At 51.9% G+C, this 16,650-nt stretch overlaps 1 protein-coding gene and 1 pseudogene across 1 annotated transcript in view; one reads left to right on the top strand and one right to left on the bottom strand.

Moving 5' to 3' along the window:
• The window catches only part of LRFN2 (leucine rich repeat and fibronectin type III domain containing 2), a 42,222-nt gene that overhangs the window by 12,278 nt on the left and 13,294 nt on the right, over positions 1-16,650 (top strand). The gene's annotated exons all lie outside the window — the stretch shown is intronic.
• LOC121030119 (uncharacterized) lies at positions 12,747-12,846 on the bottom strand (annotated as a pseudogene).

Here is a 16,650-nt window from a genome sequence, read left to right as displayed (position 1 = left end):
GTTAACACCTCTTGGCACCTGTCCACTCAATCCCAGAACCCAGTAGCCAACATGTAGCTGAGGCCAGCCTGGGAAAGAAGATGATCCTGGCTGTTTTTCTGCCTCTTTGTGAGTGCTCTTTTTTCATCTCTGGAGACAGTGAGACAGTGTGCGATGGGAGTGGGGCACCCTGTGGGTGACAGGAGGGCTCGGGACATGAAGTCAAATTAATGCCCATCATCCTCAAAGTCGCCAAGGTGGTGGGGGGGGGGGGCGAGTGGACAGAGGCACATGAACCACAGACTGCCAGCCCAGGGTGAAGGCAGGGCCACAGAGACTTTGCAACGTGGACGAACGAGCTCATTTACTATTCACAAGGGAGAGCGACTTCTACCTGCGGTGGGCTCCCAAGATGGGCTCCGACTCATTCTCTGGCTGCGGGGCTGATGCTGTGGGTGGAAGTGCTGATCCAGATGTGGGAACTAACTTGCACTGCCTCGTAAAGGAGATAAGTGTTGGGAAATTGAACATCACAGGGAACTATTAAACACTTAACCTTGTAACACGGTAATTAGTTAGCGATGGTACCGAGTTAAGAGGCCTTTCAGTGTAGTAATTAGCCGCCTAAAAGGTTAAGATATAAACGAATGGCTTCGTGAACTTTATCCACTTGAGCTTTTTCATGAGCTAACTGAAGTGAATTCACTTGCCTGGGTCGGGAGGGTGTGTTCCGGGAGGGGGGCGGGGAGCTTCCGGGAACAGGTGGAGTGGAGTGTTGGGTGTATCCTAGAAAATAAGTGGAATTCGAGGCAAGAGGGTAAGGCAAGCTATTTTAGGTGGAACTAGTAAAGACAGATGCAGAGGCAAGACCTGGTCAAGGACCTACAAGGGCTGCTGGTGTATTAGTCAGCTGCTGCCACAGTAATGCTGCATGACAAAGAACCTCCAAATCTAGGCTGCTTACAGCCATTAACATTCATTTTCTTACTCCTGTGTCTGCAGGTTTGTTGGAGTTTGGCTGGTCTTGGCCAGCCTGGGCTGGGCTGGGCTGGGCTGTGGTTTAGATCCTCCCTACATACCTCATTCTGGAGCCCAGCTAGGGGTGGGAGCGGTTCAGAGTATGTTCTTCATTCTTCTCACAATGAGAGCAGAAATGCAGGAGGGCAAGCCCAACAGAAGAGCCACACGCCAAGCTGCTGGTGATACCACACGTACTAAATCCCATTGGCTGAAGCAAGCCCAAAGTCAAGGGGCAAGGCTTGTACTTCACCCACCATCAGGCCATGGCTAGGCTGGGATGAAACAGGACCGACAACTCAATCCAGCACGCATGGCCTGCCTCATGGAAGAGCCGTCTCTGGGCACGTTCTCAAACCTGAGTGTGCATCTGAGTCACCCGGCACATTTGTAGGCACCCAGATGCACGACCCGACTGGGTTTCTGACTCAGATGGTCTGGAGCAGAGTCTGACAATCTGCTGTTGTAATACATTCTCCCAGGGTTGCCAATACTGTCGGCCTGGGGACCACACTTCAAGAAGATCCAGTCTAGGAAAATAATAGGAGGTTTGTTTAGAGAGGATCAGAGAGGTCAGCCTGTGGGTGGCCTTGAATGCCACACAAAATAGCTCTATGTACTGAACCCTTACTACCTTCCAGTTACTGTCCTACAAACATTCTGTGTGTTCTCTTCGTTGGTACATTAACCCTGTGAGGTGTTGTATTGACATCTGACAGATGAGGACTCTGAAACGTGGTGGGTGATGTGACTGACAAGTCCCCACAGCTTGGGGCGGGGTGGGGGGGGGGGGAGATAGAACTTATAACCAGTGTTCTGTCCTGTCCTGAATGTCAGCCTTTCACCTGTTGACAGTGGGGAGCCAGATCAAGTTCTAAGAGAAGGAATGACCTGCGGTCGAGAAAAGTCTGGATTTGGAACTGGATGGTCTAGGCACAAACCACACTTTGATGGTCGATAGCTAGATTTTCATTTATTCAATCAACAAAAATTTATTGAGTTTTGGGGTAGACTCTGTCAAGACCCTAGGGCTAGAACAAGATAGGCAAAGTCCTTACATTCTTATGAGAGAGGGGGACAAAACATTTTATATGTGCACTAGGAAGACAAATAATTAGTATGAGGGGACACAGACTGAAGGGCTACTGTTGTATATGGGTGGTCAGGGATGGCCCCTGTAAGGAGTGACATTGGAAGAGAGACCTCAATGGGAGGAGAAAAACAGTCCAGCAAGGGAAATAGCATGGGCAAAGGCCCTGGGGTAGGAACAACTGGCCTTGTTGGAGGAGCAGCAAGGATTCTAGTGCATCTGGAGGAAGAGTGACAGTAAATGAGATTAGAGGACTGGACAGGACTGGGTCCTGGAGGGCCTCACAGACTGTGGTTAGGCCTTGGATTTTATGCTAAAAGAGATGGGAGCCACTGGGGTATTGAATGTGGGCGAGTGATGTGATTAAGAAAGAAGATTCTGGCTGCTAGGTGAAGAATAGACCTCAGGTGGTTAGGGGTGGAAGCAGGGAGACCAGTTACAAGATGGTTGCCGAGGTCTTCGCTATGTCTTGAGACCTTCTTGCTCCTTAAGGTTCACATCCAGAAAATGGGAGGAGCATCCCTTCTGTCTTTTGCCCTCAGGCTCTGTATGAGAGCAGGAGGAGATCAGGGTGTGGGCAAGGGAGTGAGTAGGAAAGACTCGGGCAGGGAAATCAGGTAGTGATTTTTCTGGTGGAATCCGTGGGCCTGCCTCTGCCTGGCTGGGAGACCAGCACAAGCCTGGAGTGGAGAGGGGTCCCGTCTCCCCCTGCAGAGCAGACATCTCACGCATCACTGTCCCAGCTCTGGGCTCAGCGTCCCATCCCCCACCCTCTCTGCCCCCAACCCTCTCACTCTGATAGGGAGTAATTATTTATGTTCTTGTTTAATTAGCTCATTAGGCATGTGCTGCAGTATTTCTGATAATAAATCTCCTCCTCTAGTGGCTCTTAAGTGCATTTTCACCGGTGCCTGGCCGCGGCGATGGACGCTGCAGTTGCAGATGTGAGGGGAGCTGCTGGTTGGAGCTGGGTGACCCGCGTTCCGTCCCCTGGAGTGTGTGTGGACAGGTGGGGAGGCTGCCGAGGCCCTGGGCATGGAGACAGGATCTTGGAAGCTAAGGCGGTGGCAGCAGCCGGCACTGAAAGCCAGAGAGATATTTTTACCACCCGTCAAAATGCCACCGTGTGTGAGCCAGTGCCAAGGGCTGCCTCCCAAGTCTGCTTTGCTCTCCTCCCCCAGCCTTTGATTGTCGCTCAAAGGAAGGTCTGAGTGAAACAGAGAGACTTTGAAAATTCCCGGGTTGGGTAGGCTGGTGCCCAGGAGTTCTTTCCCTCTGGCAGGGGCTGGAAGGAAGCTTCTGTCCTACAGCAAAAGTGAGTGGGTGGGAGTTGCCTTCCTAAGGCACAAGTGCCAGGATTTAGACCCAAACCCCACTCTCCCCCATTCTGTCTAGAGTCCCCTCCTTCACAGAAGATCAGAGGACCTGAAATTCTACCGTTAGAGATGCATTTCTTTGTACTTAGCACAGGCAAAAGCCTGGGTGATGCTGACATGGCTTCCTCCGGGACTGGTCAACAGAGGATATGGGCATGATGGAGGGCACAGTGGAGGTCCCAGCAGCAGGAGGAGGCACGGGGTCAGGGTGGGGTCGTAAGGCAACCTCAGAGCCCAGTTCTGCTGCGTGGACATATTGCCCAGGGCTCAAAAATGCCCAGAGAGAGGAAGGGGAAGCCAAGGTCTTGCGATGGGTCTAGCTATTTATCTGTCACAACTCTCTTGGACTCTGTTCTTCTATCTTTAAATGAGCCTTGTTTTTGTTACCCTGACAGATTGAAAAAGGTTCGGAGTTAGAAAGGGATAGTTCAAGGTCATCCAGGCCAGGCCTCGCCTTTCTTCGTGAATACTCATGATGCCCACCCCTTCTCCCACCCATCACCCCTGCCTCCCACCGCACCCTTAAGATGTTACCTGGCCCCATAGGGGAAGAACTTCCACATAAGAGAAACTACCCCCTCCTTTTTTTCCCCAGGAGCCCGACTACTGTTGGGAGCTCTAGCTAAAAATGTTCCTATGACAGGCCCCCCAAATTCATCTGCCTCCACCTCCTGCCCTTACCTTCTGCCTTCACCCACATCAGGAATAATATGAATTCTTGTTTCAAAATATGTCCATGTGATGTTTGCAGATAATTCTCAGGGCTTGCCTGCCTAATGCCATTTTTTTTTTTTCAGATTCAACATCTTTTTTTCCTGCCTTCTTCCGTTCTTGCGTTTCACCTTTAGACATTGAAGAGGTGTTTAGTTTATGCTTCTGATGTCGGGTCTGGGCCACTCACAGGACCCCCCTGCCCTCCTGCAATTCACATTTCCGAGGGAGGCAGACATTAAAGCACTTGGTACTTGAGGAGTAACTGATTCAGTTATTACAGCTGGGATAAGTGCTATGCAAGCACATGTGAGAGAGTGTCCTGGGAAGGTCAGGGAAGTCTTCCTGGAGGAGGTGATTCAGAAGGTCAAATAGGAGCGCGGTCAATGAAGAGACATAGGAGGCGATTTAGGTCAAGGGCCGCCATGCTTGTCCCTGGAGCAGGAAGAGACCGGGGGTGTATTCTGTGCTGCGTCTCCTTCTCCCCTGCCTCAGAAGCGTGCCAGGTTGTGCCCTCCCTCTGCGTGTGTGGGGTCCAGTGGGCAGTGTGCTGGATGTGGCCTGGCCAGAGCAAAGTAGACTGAGGCAGCCCCTCCTGGGTTGGGGGTACCCCTCATCTGAAGGCGGCCTCGGCCCTTTCTGCTCCTATGGTCCAAGTCCCACCCAGACTGGAGGCCCCTAACATAGCTGCCCGTCTCACGTTGTTCTGAGACCACCACAGCCCCTCCTCTGTATGAGGCTCTTTCCAAGACAGAATGACCCAGGGCTGTGTGGCAGCTTTGTGGGCACAACCAAGCATCCTGGGGTCCCAGGGCCTCTAGCTCAAACCTTCCTGATTCCTGATCTTCCATAAAATATATATATTTTTAATTTACTTGTCTCATTTTATGCGCTTTTGTGTGGCAACTCATCTTATATTGTTGGTTGGAAGTAAGTGGATTATAAATCACAAAACCAATGGATGGAAATTAGGTCAAAAGTGCCAAGTAAATGCAAGTGTTTTTTTTTTTTCCTCCAGTAATGATGATGACAATAAGAGCCAACCTTTCTTTTTTTAAAATTTTTGAGAGAGAGAGAGAAAGAGAGAGAGCGCATGAGTGTGGGAGGGGCAGAGAGAGGGAGACACAGAATTCGAAGCAGGCTCCAGGCTCCGAGCTGTCGGCACAGAGCTCAATGTGGGGCTTGAATTCATGGACTTTGAGATCATGATCTGAGCTGAAGTCAGATGCTTAACCGACTGAGCCACCCAGGCGCCCCAAGAGCCAACCTTTCTGAGAAAGTACTATGTGCTAGTTATGATTCTAGTGGCTACCATGTATTAGCTTATTTAATGTTTCCAATACATCGATGACCAAGGTACTGTTATTGTCTTGTTTTTTTTTTCTTTTACAGATGAGAAAACTCAGGTGCCGAGAGGTTAAGTAGCTTTCCTGAGGTGTTCTGCCTGGGATTTGAACCCAGGCAGGCTGGCTCCAGGGTCTGGACCTCAATGCCTTAAAAATCTGCAGCTAGCTTGTGAGCGCTTGCTGTATGCTCCCCACTGTGCCAGGCATGTACGTCATGACCCGAGAGGCAGCCCTTACTAATATGCTCACTTCACAGGGTAGGAATCTCCAGGATCAGAGAGGGTAGGCAAGCTGTGTGAGGTCTCCCATCTTGGAAGTGGCAGAGCCAGAATCCAAACCCAGGCCTGCCATCCTCCAGAGAGTTCCTGACCACTCTTCTTCCTCCCCAGACATGACTTAGGGTGGAGAGGGGTGACATGGATGTCTTGGAGTTATAGGTAGTATGTTCAAAATTAGGGCATCTTGCTGGCTCAGTGGCAGAGCATGTGACTCTTGGTCTCAGGGTCATGAGTTCAAGCCCCACGCTGGGGCTTTAAAGCTTGCTTTCTTCTCTTTCTTTCTTTCTTTCTTTCTTTCTTTCTTTCTTTCTTTCTTCCTTTCCTTCTTCTTTCTTCTTTCTTTCTTTCTTTCTATCTTCTTTCTTTCTTTCTTTCTTTCTTTCTTTCTTTCTCTCTTTCTTTCCAGCTTACCATAAATAAATAAATAAATAAATAAATAGAAAAACAGAGACCAGTGACCGCATTTCCCTTCTAGATCGCCCCCTTCCCAGCCACCTACTCTATTAACAAACCCAGAACCATCAGCCCGCTCTCCCTCAGAACCACCAAGAGGAGAAAGGGGAAGTGTGAGCCAGGCCAACACATCCCAGCCACCCAAACATGGGAAAGCAAGTGGGTGCCTTAGGGAGGGGTCTCAGCTGGGCAGGTGGCAGAACTTCCAGGCAGTGCCGGTGACGTCTCACAAACAAAACCATAGCTTCTGTGAAAGCAGAAGGAGGCCCGCAGAAAGGGCCTGGAGGATTCTGTGTGAGGCCTGCGAGCTGAGGAGTGTGTGCCTTCCGCCTCTTCTCCACACTGCACAAAGTGATGGCCGGGCCCTGGGGCATTTTAATTTATGGCTTGCCATTTGAACCGTGGCCGATCAGCCTCCCCATGGCTGCCTCCTCCCAGGACTGAAATGAAACGCGGGTCACGGGTTCAACCCTAGTGATGGGGTGTACTCAGGAGAGAGGGAGGAGATTTATGGCTTGGTCTCTACCCTTAATGAGCCATCATCCCCCAGAGCCACGGTGGCCACTGCCTTCCCGGCCGGGTGAAGCCCAGAACCAGTGCCAAGGGGCAGGCAGGGGTGCGGGGCTGGAGGATGGTGCCATGAATCTCTGACAGCCACGGGGCTCCCTGGCTCACGGACATCCGGTGGAGGGAGCAGCCAGTGGATCACAGTTGGGCTGTTGACCTTGAGTCTTAAGCAAAGTGAAGAATAAAAGGTCATATTTATTCCGTCAGAGCCACAGGAGCCATAAAATATCCGAATGTGAATCAAGACAGCGATAAATCACTCATCGTTCTTGGGAATTTGGCTGATCTGTCTTCTGGCCTCGTCATCCACTGGGCAAGCTGGGGAGCAGTGTGTTGAGAAACGGGGGACTCCAGGGATCCCAAACAGTGCTCTCTCTGGAATGCAGAAGTGCCGAGAATCACTGAGACTCATAGGTTCCTAGAATGTAAGATGTCCCTCACTGCAAATATGACCTTCTTAAGAGGTCTTCCTGACCACCTCCCCACAGAGACAGAGTGTGAGCGGGGGAGTGACACAGAGGGGGAGACACAGAAGCCGAAGCACGCTCCAGGTGCTACACTGTCAGCACTGAGTCTGATGCAGGGCTTGAACTCACGAACCGTGAGATCATGACTTGAGCCGATGCTGGACGCTTAACTGAATGAGCTTCCCAGGCGTCCCTTACTTTCTTTTAACCCAATAGGCTTTTCCTTTTTGCCATAGCATGGTCCACTTTATAACATATTCATTTGCCAATTATGTTTATTATTTATTTTCTGCCCTCACGCTGCCCAGAATGTCAACTCCGCGAGGCAGGGACTTGTATCCCCAGTGCTGTATCCCCACTGCCTCCAGCAGCGCTGGCATATAACAGGTGCTCCGCAGACATTTCTTGGATGAATGGACCAGCCTGAAAAGACTGATCTAACCGTAACCCTTCTCTTGCCCAGGAAGACCAGAGTCCCATCTGGGACACAGGACTTGCCCCGGGTCATACTGGACTTAGGGGTTGCAGGACTGGAAAAAGAATCCAGGAATCCAACTCCTGGGCCAGAGATGGGGTTCCACGTGGTCTGAACTGCACTCACACCCATCAGAGGACGTGCTTGCCTGCCACATTCTGCTAACTGCCTATAAGGTCGGGAGCTGGCAGTCCAGGGTGGGCAGGCTGGGGCTTCCTTGCTTCCTGTCTTGATTTTTTAAAAAAGCAGGAAGTGGGGGGGTGGGGGGGTGGGGGGTGCTCAGTCAGTTGAGCATCTGATTCCCGCTCAGGTCATGATCTCACGGTTCGTTAGTTTGAGCCCTGAATGGGGCTCTGTGCTGACAGTATAGAGCCTGCTTGGGATTCTCTCTCTTTCTCTCTCTCTGCCCCTCCCCCACTTGTGCATGCATGTGCTCTCTCTCTCTCTCTCTCGCTCTCTCTCAGATAAATAAATAAACTTTAAAAAAGGTGATAGAATATACTGATAACTGACTTCCTAACCCAGAGGGGGTCCGATAATATGGGTTCCATGGGTGTGGGAGGTCAGGGAACTCTTACAAGGTGGCTGGGCGTACAGCAAGAGGTGTTTAGGGAGCACCTTCGCCTGGTGGCCGCCACCGTGCCGGCTCCTTTGCCTGGATCGCTCGTTGCATTCTGACTCCGCGCCGTGAAGGAGTATAATAATAATAGCCAACATGCACTGAACTATGCGCCAAGTCCTGTTCTCAGTGCTTTTAGGTATTCATTCATTTAATCTGCCCAACAGCCCTATGAAGTGGAGAGCTTTCTATTATCGTCCCTACGTTACAAATGAGAAACCGGAGGCAAATATGCCAGGATATAAATGCTTCCATTCTGGGTGCTTGGGAGGCATCAGTGAACAAAACAACACAAGATCCTTGTCCTCCTGGGGGAAGCGGGCAACCAACACAAGTACACAAGTTCATTATATAGGTAGGGGGAGGCAACGCGTGCTGTGCAGGCAGAGCAGAGCAGGGTAAGGGGCTGGCGGCAGTGGCCGAGTTGCAGTCTTAGGGCAGCGGGAGCAGGCCTCCCTGGCAGAGGCTTGAAGGAGGTGAGCCAAGCGGAGGTCTGCAGGAAGTGAGTTCCAGGCAGAGGGAACAGCCAGGGCCAGACCCCCAGGCCAGAGCACCTCTGAGGAGCAGTGAGGCGCCTGGGTGGCTGCAGTGGGGGAGTGAGGGGCAGAGTCCAGGAGATGGGGCAGGAAGGGAGCAGGGTCAGATGACGGGAACCTTACAGGCCCCCTCAAGGACACCGTCTCAAATGCTCTGACTCATTCAAAGGGTCGCCTCACTTCAAAGCTCACAGGTGGGGCGCCTGCGTGGTTCAGTTAGGTAAGACTCTGACTTCGGCTCAGGTCACGATCTCACAGCTCATGAGTTCGAGCCCCGCATCGGGCTGTGTGCTGACAGCTCAGAGCCTGGAGCCTGCTTCGCATTCTGTGTCTCCCTCTCTCTCTGCCCCTCTCCTTCTCTCTCTCTTTCTCATAAATAAATAAATAAATAAATGCTCACATGTGCTCACAGGCTCAAGCCAGCACCCTCCTCTCCTCTCTGCTCACACACTGAGGGTGCTTCCACACTGGCCAGTGGACACACACTCACACACACACTGGCCAACAGACACACACTTACACAGCTACCCCGCCCCCCAGAGGTCCCCGGAGCTTCATTTTCCATCCTACCTGTATGTGTGGAAGAAGGACGGGAGGGGTCCTCATCAGCCTTGCCCCATCGGCAGCCCAGCCTGGCCTCTCCACAGCCGGACCAGGTGAGGGAGGAAGGCAAGCCAGTTCCTGGACCTTCAGACCCATATACTCCAACAAACGGTGCTGGAGAGACTCCCAGAAAATTACAGACGGAAGTCTGTGATGTACTCACACCCGACTGACTCACGTGATTACTCCCATATGGGATCGCAGACCCACATGGCCATCCTGCAGGGACACCAAAGTGCATTTAGTGGCTCTGTTCTGTGCTCATTGTCGGCACAGGAACTGCTGTCCCAGGCCCAGGGAGGGGTGGGGATGGAGAAGGTAATAATACTGCTGCTTTTAGGGGCACCTGGGTGGCTCAGTTGGTTGGGCATCCGACTCTTGATTTTGGCTCAGGTCATGATCTCACGATGGGTGGGATTGAGCCCTGCCTCAGGCTCTGCACTGATTGTGCAGAGCCTGCTTGGAATTCTCTCTCTCCCTCTCTCTCTTTGCCCCTCCTCCACTCACTTGTGCTCTCTCTCTCTCTCTCTCTTTCTCAATATAAATAAACTTAAAAAAATAAATACTGCTGCTTTTAGGTAATCCCAGTTAGACCAGGCCGGCCTCACCTGAGAGCTTCTGGCTAATGAATAAATTCCACAGTAAGGTTCATCTTCTCAGCGCCAAGACGCTGGCCCCCAAGATGACCTACCAGTGCCCCCAGACAGTTCACCTTCTGCCACTACAAGAGCTCCTGCCTGGAGATGGGTTAGGTGGTGTTAGTGTTCTCTATGAAAAAGATGTTGCTGCTGCCAAAGATCAGTAGACAGACAGACAGGGAGAGATGATAGACATGATAAAGTAGGTAAGCGTTCACTATATTTATACATGATTTAGTGAGTACATATTGCATGCCAGTGTTTTGCACATACTATTTCTAATCCTTATGTGGCTCTGCAAATTAGATTTGCAAACTGCCTTTATGAGCAAGAAGCCTGAAGTTCTGGGAAGTGAAGTAACAGGAGTAAAGATTAGGCGGCCAGTACGTCAGGAGTCAGAAGTCGAGCTCACGGCCCGGGTCACTCCCGTGCCAAATCCTCTGTGCGCTCATGGTTGGGAATGCGGTGCCCGAGCTCCCACCCCTCTTTGCTGGCCATACCCCACCCGCCCTCCTCCTGCTCCACCTGGCTCCGGTCACCCTCTTCTGGTGATATTCTTGTAGAGTTCTAGAATGTCAGAATTGGACATTGAAGCGCAGAGAAGAAAAGTGCCTTGCCCAAGGCCCCACAGCAAGTCCATGGCAAAGCCAGGGTTAGAACCTTGTCCACGCAGTCTGGACCTGAGGCTATTTGATGGTGGGGGACAGCTCTGTTCCCCCACCCCGCCTCCCACTCGGCTGCGCAGAGTAGCCTCCGCACTGCGTCAAGATCTGACTCCAGAGGTCATTCTCTCCCTACCCCTGTTTAATTCCTTCCCGGCCAGCCTGCTTGTGAGAGGCAGAGGTGTCCGGGGGAGGATCAGCAGAAACACAGCCGGGAGAAGTGCTGAGCGGGCTCCCTCCACCCACCGGCTGGAAAGGACATCTCTCTGCAGGACGAGGCCGCAGCAGAATGATGCCTGGCCAGCCAGGTGTCTGGCACGCCACTTGGTCGTGGGGTCCGGCTTCCAGGCACGCAGCTCAGAGCAGCCCTTAAGGAAACACCAGAGAGTCTCCAGATCACTGATTCGTGCACCGGTGCTGAGTGTCCCTGTTATAAAAAACACCACCTCATATCCGTGACCACCTTACCACTTAACATGCTGCGTCCGAGGAGACACATCTTTCTAGGTTTTCCCAACAGTCCAGTTGCAGTAGTATCGTTCCCATGTGACAGACAAGAAAGCGGAGATTCTCAGGAGCGAGACCTCCTTGTTCCCGATGGCTCAGCTAGCCGACGGCGAGGCCAGAAATGGAACCTGATCTTCAGACGGCAAATCCGAGCATTTTTAGTACACACACGTGTTCCAAGCACTGTACCCGGTACTGAGCAAATATTGTATTTAATTTTCACAAAGATACCGTACGATCGCTATTATTAACCCATTCTGCAAGCAAGAAACCCGAGTGCGGTTCGGAGATGTGCTGTGAAGAGGCGTACGTACATTGCATGGCCAGTGAGCTTTCTTTCTTCCACATAGCACAGGTTCGACCTCGGGATTGATACAGTTCCCTTCCTCGGGGAGCTTCTCATCTGACACAGAGAGGGGATTATTACTGGGGGGAAAGGCAGGACCCCAGAACTCACCCATGAAATAACTGAGGGTTTCACATCATCTTGATTTCTCCTATCAAGGGTCAGCGTTGACTTCAGCACTGTCATCGAAACAAAACCTCGTGTTTACTGTTCAGGCATCCTGCCCAGCACCGAACACACTTTACCTCATTTAATCCTGACAATATTCCTACCAAGCAGGTACTCACATTCCTATTTAACCCAGGCAGAGGGGGTCACACAGTCTGCCTAGAGTCACACAGCGAATCAGTGGCAGAGCAGGACTTGAACCCACGCCCAACTGACCCCACAGCAGATACTGTGGACCACTGTGTGTTTCCTTCCGCAACCCCTTTCACACATCTGGTTGAGGCCAGGTTCTGTTCTGGAACTTCCCTGTTCTTCCACCATTAGGACGGATACAGAAGTGCCAACAGATGGCCCCAGGCCCCTCTCCCCAAAATGCCGCCCACCGTCCCTGATCTGTCAGGGCAACCAAGCCCGTGGACACTGGAGCCAAGACAGCCCTGCAGACGGTGACTGTCCCCCGGAGTGTGTGTCAGCCATACTGACATGGCAACTATATTTCCGACAACCTCTCTCCCTCCTACCCTCCTGGCAGAATTTGCTTTGTGATGGCATTTTGCAAGGGGAAGGGGGGCGGGGCACTGATTTTATTGTGCCAAAATATGCGTAACATGAAATTGACTATTTTAGCCATTTTCAGCGTGCAGTTCGGTGGCACGAAATGCATCCACACTTGTGCTGCCGCCGCCCATCCCCCAACTTTCCGTATTCCGGACCGTAACTCCGCATCCATCAAACACCAGCTCCCCTTTCCCTTCCCCCCAGCCACCCTTCTACTTCTTGTCTCCCCCCACTCTCAGAACTTCGTATAAGTGGAATTGTGCCATTTTGGTCCTTTTGTATCTGGCTTATTGCCCTGAGCGGAATGTCCTCAAGGTTCACTTACGGTGTAGCGTGGGGCAGAATTTCAGAAAGATATGGAATGCGTCATGAATTTTCACGTCATCCTTGTGCAAGGGCTTCACTAATCTGTGTATCATTCCAACTTTAGTATACATGCAGCTGAAGCAAGTACTGTGATAACATTTTTTAAATGTTTATTTATTTTTGAGAGAGAGAGAGAGAGCGTGAGCAGGCGAAGGGCAGAGACAGAGAGGGAGACACAGAATCCAAAGCAGGCTCCAGGTTCTGAGCTGTCAGCACAGAGCCCAACGCAGGGCTTGAACCCACAAACCAGGAGATCATGACCTGAGCTGAAGTCAGACGCTTAACCAACTGAGCCACCCAGGTGCCCCGCTGTGATAACATTTTTAAGAAGGTTGGTGCCACGGGTGACTTTGCCGCTGGGTGGTGCCACCGTGAAATTATGGATCTGCCAATGCGGGGAACTGATCAGGGACATCACTGGGTGGCACTGACCTGGGTCTGCCAGTTAGCTTTTCCGGTGCATTTTGGACGCAGCTGGTGGGGAATCTTCGGTTTGAACACTCCTGTGTTTACAGTGAGGTGTAATTGGTCTGACACCTTCTGCGTTTTTTCTGTAAGTGATGAATTGTTAGTGAGCAAGCTTTCTCAGCTCCTCAAGGAGATGAAAGGCAACTATCATCGTCATCTTCACGGGGGTAACCAGCCGCCTTGGGAGGGGGCGGCCATGCTTATCTCCACTGCATTTCATTTTTCATACCCACACAAGAGGTCGTCCTGCTAGCCTCATTTCACACATGAGCGAAGAGGTTCGGAAGGAGAAAGTGATCCGGAGTCCCACGGTTGGGGGCAGAACCGGCCCTCAAGGAGAGATTTCTGTCTGATTCTGAAACCCACGCTTTTTCCTCTGAGACATGCCAACCCAGTCCTTGGGGGCTGGGAGCGAAGGACAAATAAATACAGGGAGAAGTCCCCCATCCACAGAGACCTGGATCAAGAGAGACGGAGAGAAACTAAAGACCCAGAGAGAGAGGCCCGACACGGGTGGGAGAGCTTGCTGGGTCGGCTGCGGTGGTAGAAACAAGTCTGCAATCGTAGAAACACTGCTTCCAGGGAACAGACTGGAACAACATGGCTTAATAGCAGCCTGGGGGAAATCACAGAGCGTTTCCATTGACCGTGCGGAGCCACGGATGGGATGCAGCTTCCAGAAACTCTGATGCAATCTTGGGTGGGAATGGGAAGAGGCTCAAGAGAAGTAGGATGTCCCATTGGGGGAAGGTGGGGTCTGACTCCGTTCTCTGTGCTCAGACCGCCCCAGAGAGAAGGGCCAAACCCACCCTGGCATGCTACTGAACGGGAGCAGCTGGGTTGTACGTGGAACCCGGGGCCCTGAGGAAATTGGAAGGAATGGGAATGTTAATTCTGCAGAGGCAAAAAGCCCAGCGTGGGATGGGAGAGCAAAGCCCAGTTTGAGGAGCACTGATGTGTCCACACAAAATAAATAAATAACGCCTTGTTCTGAGTGTTCCCAGGGGGGTGTCTTGGGGCCCATAGGAAGAAGGCCCAACGTGGGCCAGGACTCTCCTCCCCTCAGGGTTGTGAGAAGCTGGAGGGGCTGCCTGGCCTGCCCCTGCGGAGTGGCAAGCACAGTGCTGATAGCCACAATAGTCTGTTGCAGAGGGACCCATGCCCCTCTCCATCAGCGCTCCTGAGGTCTGTGTGTGGAGACGGCAGGGGAGGCTGGAAAGACCAGCAGACGTGGGTGAGTCACCAAGCTGGGCTAGCGGCCACACGGAGACAGACCATCAGGTCTCAGATGGCTGCCTCTGAGTTGGGCTGCATGCTGCCTGGCTGGCTGGAACTTGATCTCTCCATCCCCATTGAGACCAGATGACTCCTCAGGTACCAACTAGCATACTATGGACCCGGCACTGGTCAGAGCACAGGTGCTGACTCTTTAGTCCTCATAGCAACCCTGTTGAACTGTAAACCTCCCTCTTTACGGAGAGGTTGAGCGGCTTGCCCAAGGTCACACAGTCAGTAAGTGATGGTGCTTGGCTTTGAACCCTGATGACCCAGTATCGGCACTTTAACCCCTCCAAGAGGAAGAGCACCATGGAGCGGGGCCAGCCTCCCCCAGTGACACTGTAGTCTCAGCCAAACCCGGGGCCTGGCGATTTCCCATACCCTGACAGGCAGCCAGATCTGCCGCACTTCCCGAGTCAGAGAGCAAAGGAAGGGCCTCCCCCAGGTCAGACCCTCACCTGTCACCAGGTAAGCCCTTCCTCTGGGGAGGGGAGCGAAGAGGCAGCCTGCTGGAGCTTGGCTCACTTTGGCCTGATTTCCGGCCATCTCTGCAATCACTCAGCCAGGGTTTAACTAACACTTGTCACCATCTGTCTTCTGGAAAACACTCTTGGAGTCACGTGGTGGCTGGGGGCACATGTCCTGCAGTGAGTGTTGCAGGCACGATGCCTCCCTGCCAACCCAGCCAGGACCCAGGCACAGCCCAGGTCTTCAGCTTCCTAGCTTGTGTGAGGTTTGTTAGGCACAAATCCCCGAGGCCTGCATTTCCACCGTCAGAGATACGTTTCTTTTGGTTCAGCATCACCAACTCCTTTATATAACAATCCCTCAAGAGGAGCTTACTCTGTGCCAGACACCGACCTAGGTTCTTTGTGAATCATGACTCGTTAAACCTTATAGCAACCCTATAAAGCAGAGCTTATAAATGCCCCACTTTACAGAAACGGGGTATTTTTAGGAAACTAAGGCACAGACAGGTTAAGAAATTGCCCACGGTAAGTTATTACGGCTGGGAAACGGCCGAGCCAGCATTTGAACCCAGCAGGCTGGCTCCAGGGTCTGCTCATCACCACTGCCCTCGGCTGCCTCTGAAGCTTCTCTTTCTTTCTAATGGTAGGTATTCCTGGGAGGGGTGACATCTATCGTCGGGATTGGATTTATCAGGGATTTTTCTTAATAGAGACTTATGCAACAGAACTGTAACTAACAGGCAGAAAGTAGAAAAACAGGAACAACAATGTAGAAACAGAGGACCAGAGTGGGGGGGGGGGGGCCTCAAACTTCAGTTTGGCGAGGCAAAAGCAAAGAGAGCACTCTGGGAGCACGCGAGCTTGAGCCCGGCCCAGGGAAACCCCAGAAGGATCCCAGTAAACCCTGAGGTCAGAGGAGCCAAGAAAAGCTGGAAAAACCAGAAAGAAGGGATGAAGCTTTCCAAAGTCACCGCGAGAGCTTGTGGGGAGAAAGAGAAACACAGGCATCCTACTGAAACCTTTAGGAGTGGCCTCTGAACCAGACAGCGTTCCCTGGGCTGGCCCCATCCGTTTGGGGTGCCAGGGCTCACGCCGGAAAGCACCTGTCTCCTGCTGGAGCACGTACCAAAGCTGTCCAGCATGCTCTGGAAGAGCAGCATCCTACTGCCCTTTCCGGTGTGGCAGCCTCTAGCCACATGTGACTAGCGTGACTGGGGACCTGAATTTTTTTGTCTGATTCCATTTTAACTAATTTGAAGTTACGTTTAAATAGCCACATGTAGCTGCTCTTTGGTGGTGCAAATATAGAACATGCATTTCCTTCACCTGCCCAACAAATGTTTTTAAGGGCTGACTTTGTGCCAAGTGTTGTTCTAAAGGCTGGGGAAATATCAGTGAACAAAAGAGGCAGGAAAAAAAAAACAAAAAAAACAAAAAAAAAAACCCTGGTCTCCAGAAGGAGAGCTGAGATTCTACTGGAAGGAGAGAAAAAATAATTAAGAGAAAGCATAGGATGGGGCGCCCGGGTGACTCAGCTGGTTAGGTATATGACTCTTGATTTCGGCTCAGGTCATGATTTCATGGTTTGTGAGTTCGAGCCCCACGTTGGGCTCTGCACTGACAGTGTGGAGCCTGCTTGGGATTCTCTGTCTCTCTCTCTCTCTCTCTCTCT

This window comes from Herpailurus yagouaroundi, unplaced genomic scaffold, assembly GCF_014898765.1.
Source record: "Herpailurus yagouaroundi ecotype Mexico unplaced genomic scaffold, PumYag 139, whole genome shotgun sequence".
NCBI lineage: Eukaryota > Metazoa > Chordata > Mammalia > Carnivora > Felidae > Herpailurus > Herpailurus yagouaroundi.
The sequence above is the reverse complement of the archived record's forward strand: the minus strand, read 5'-3'. Positions and strand labels throughout refer to the sequence as shown.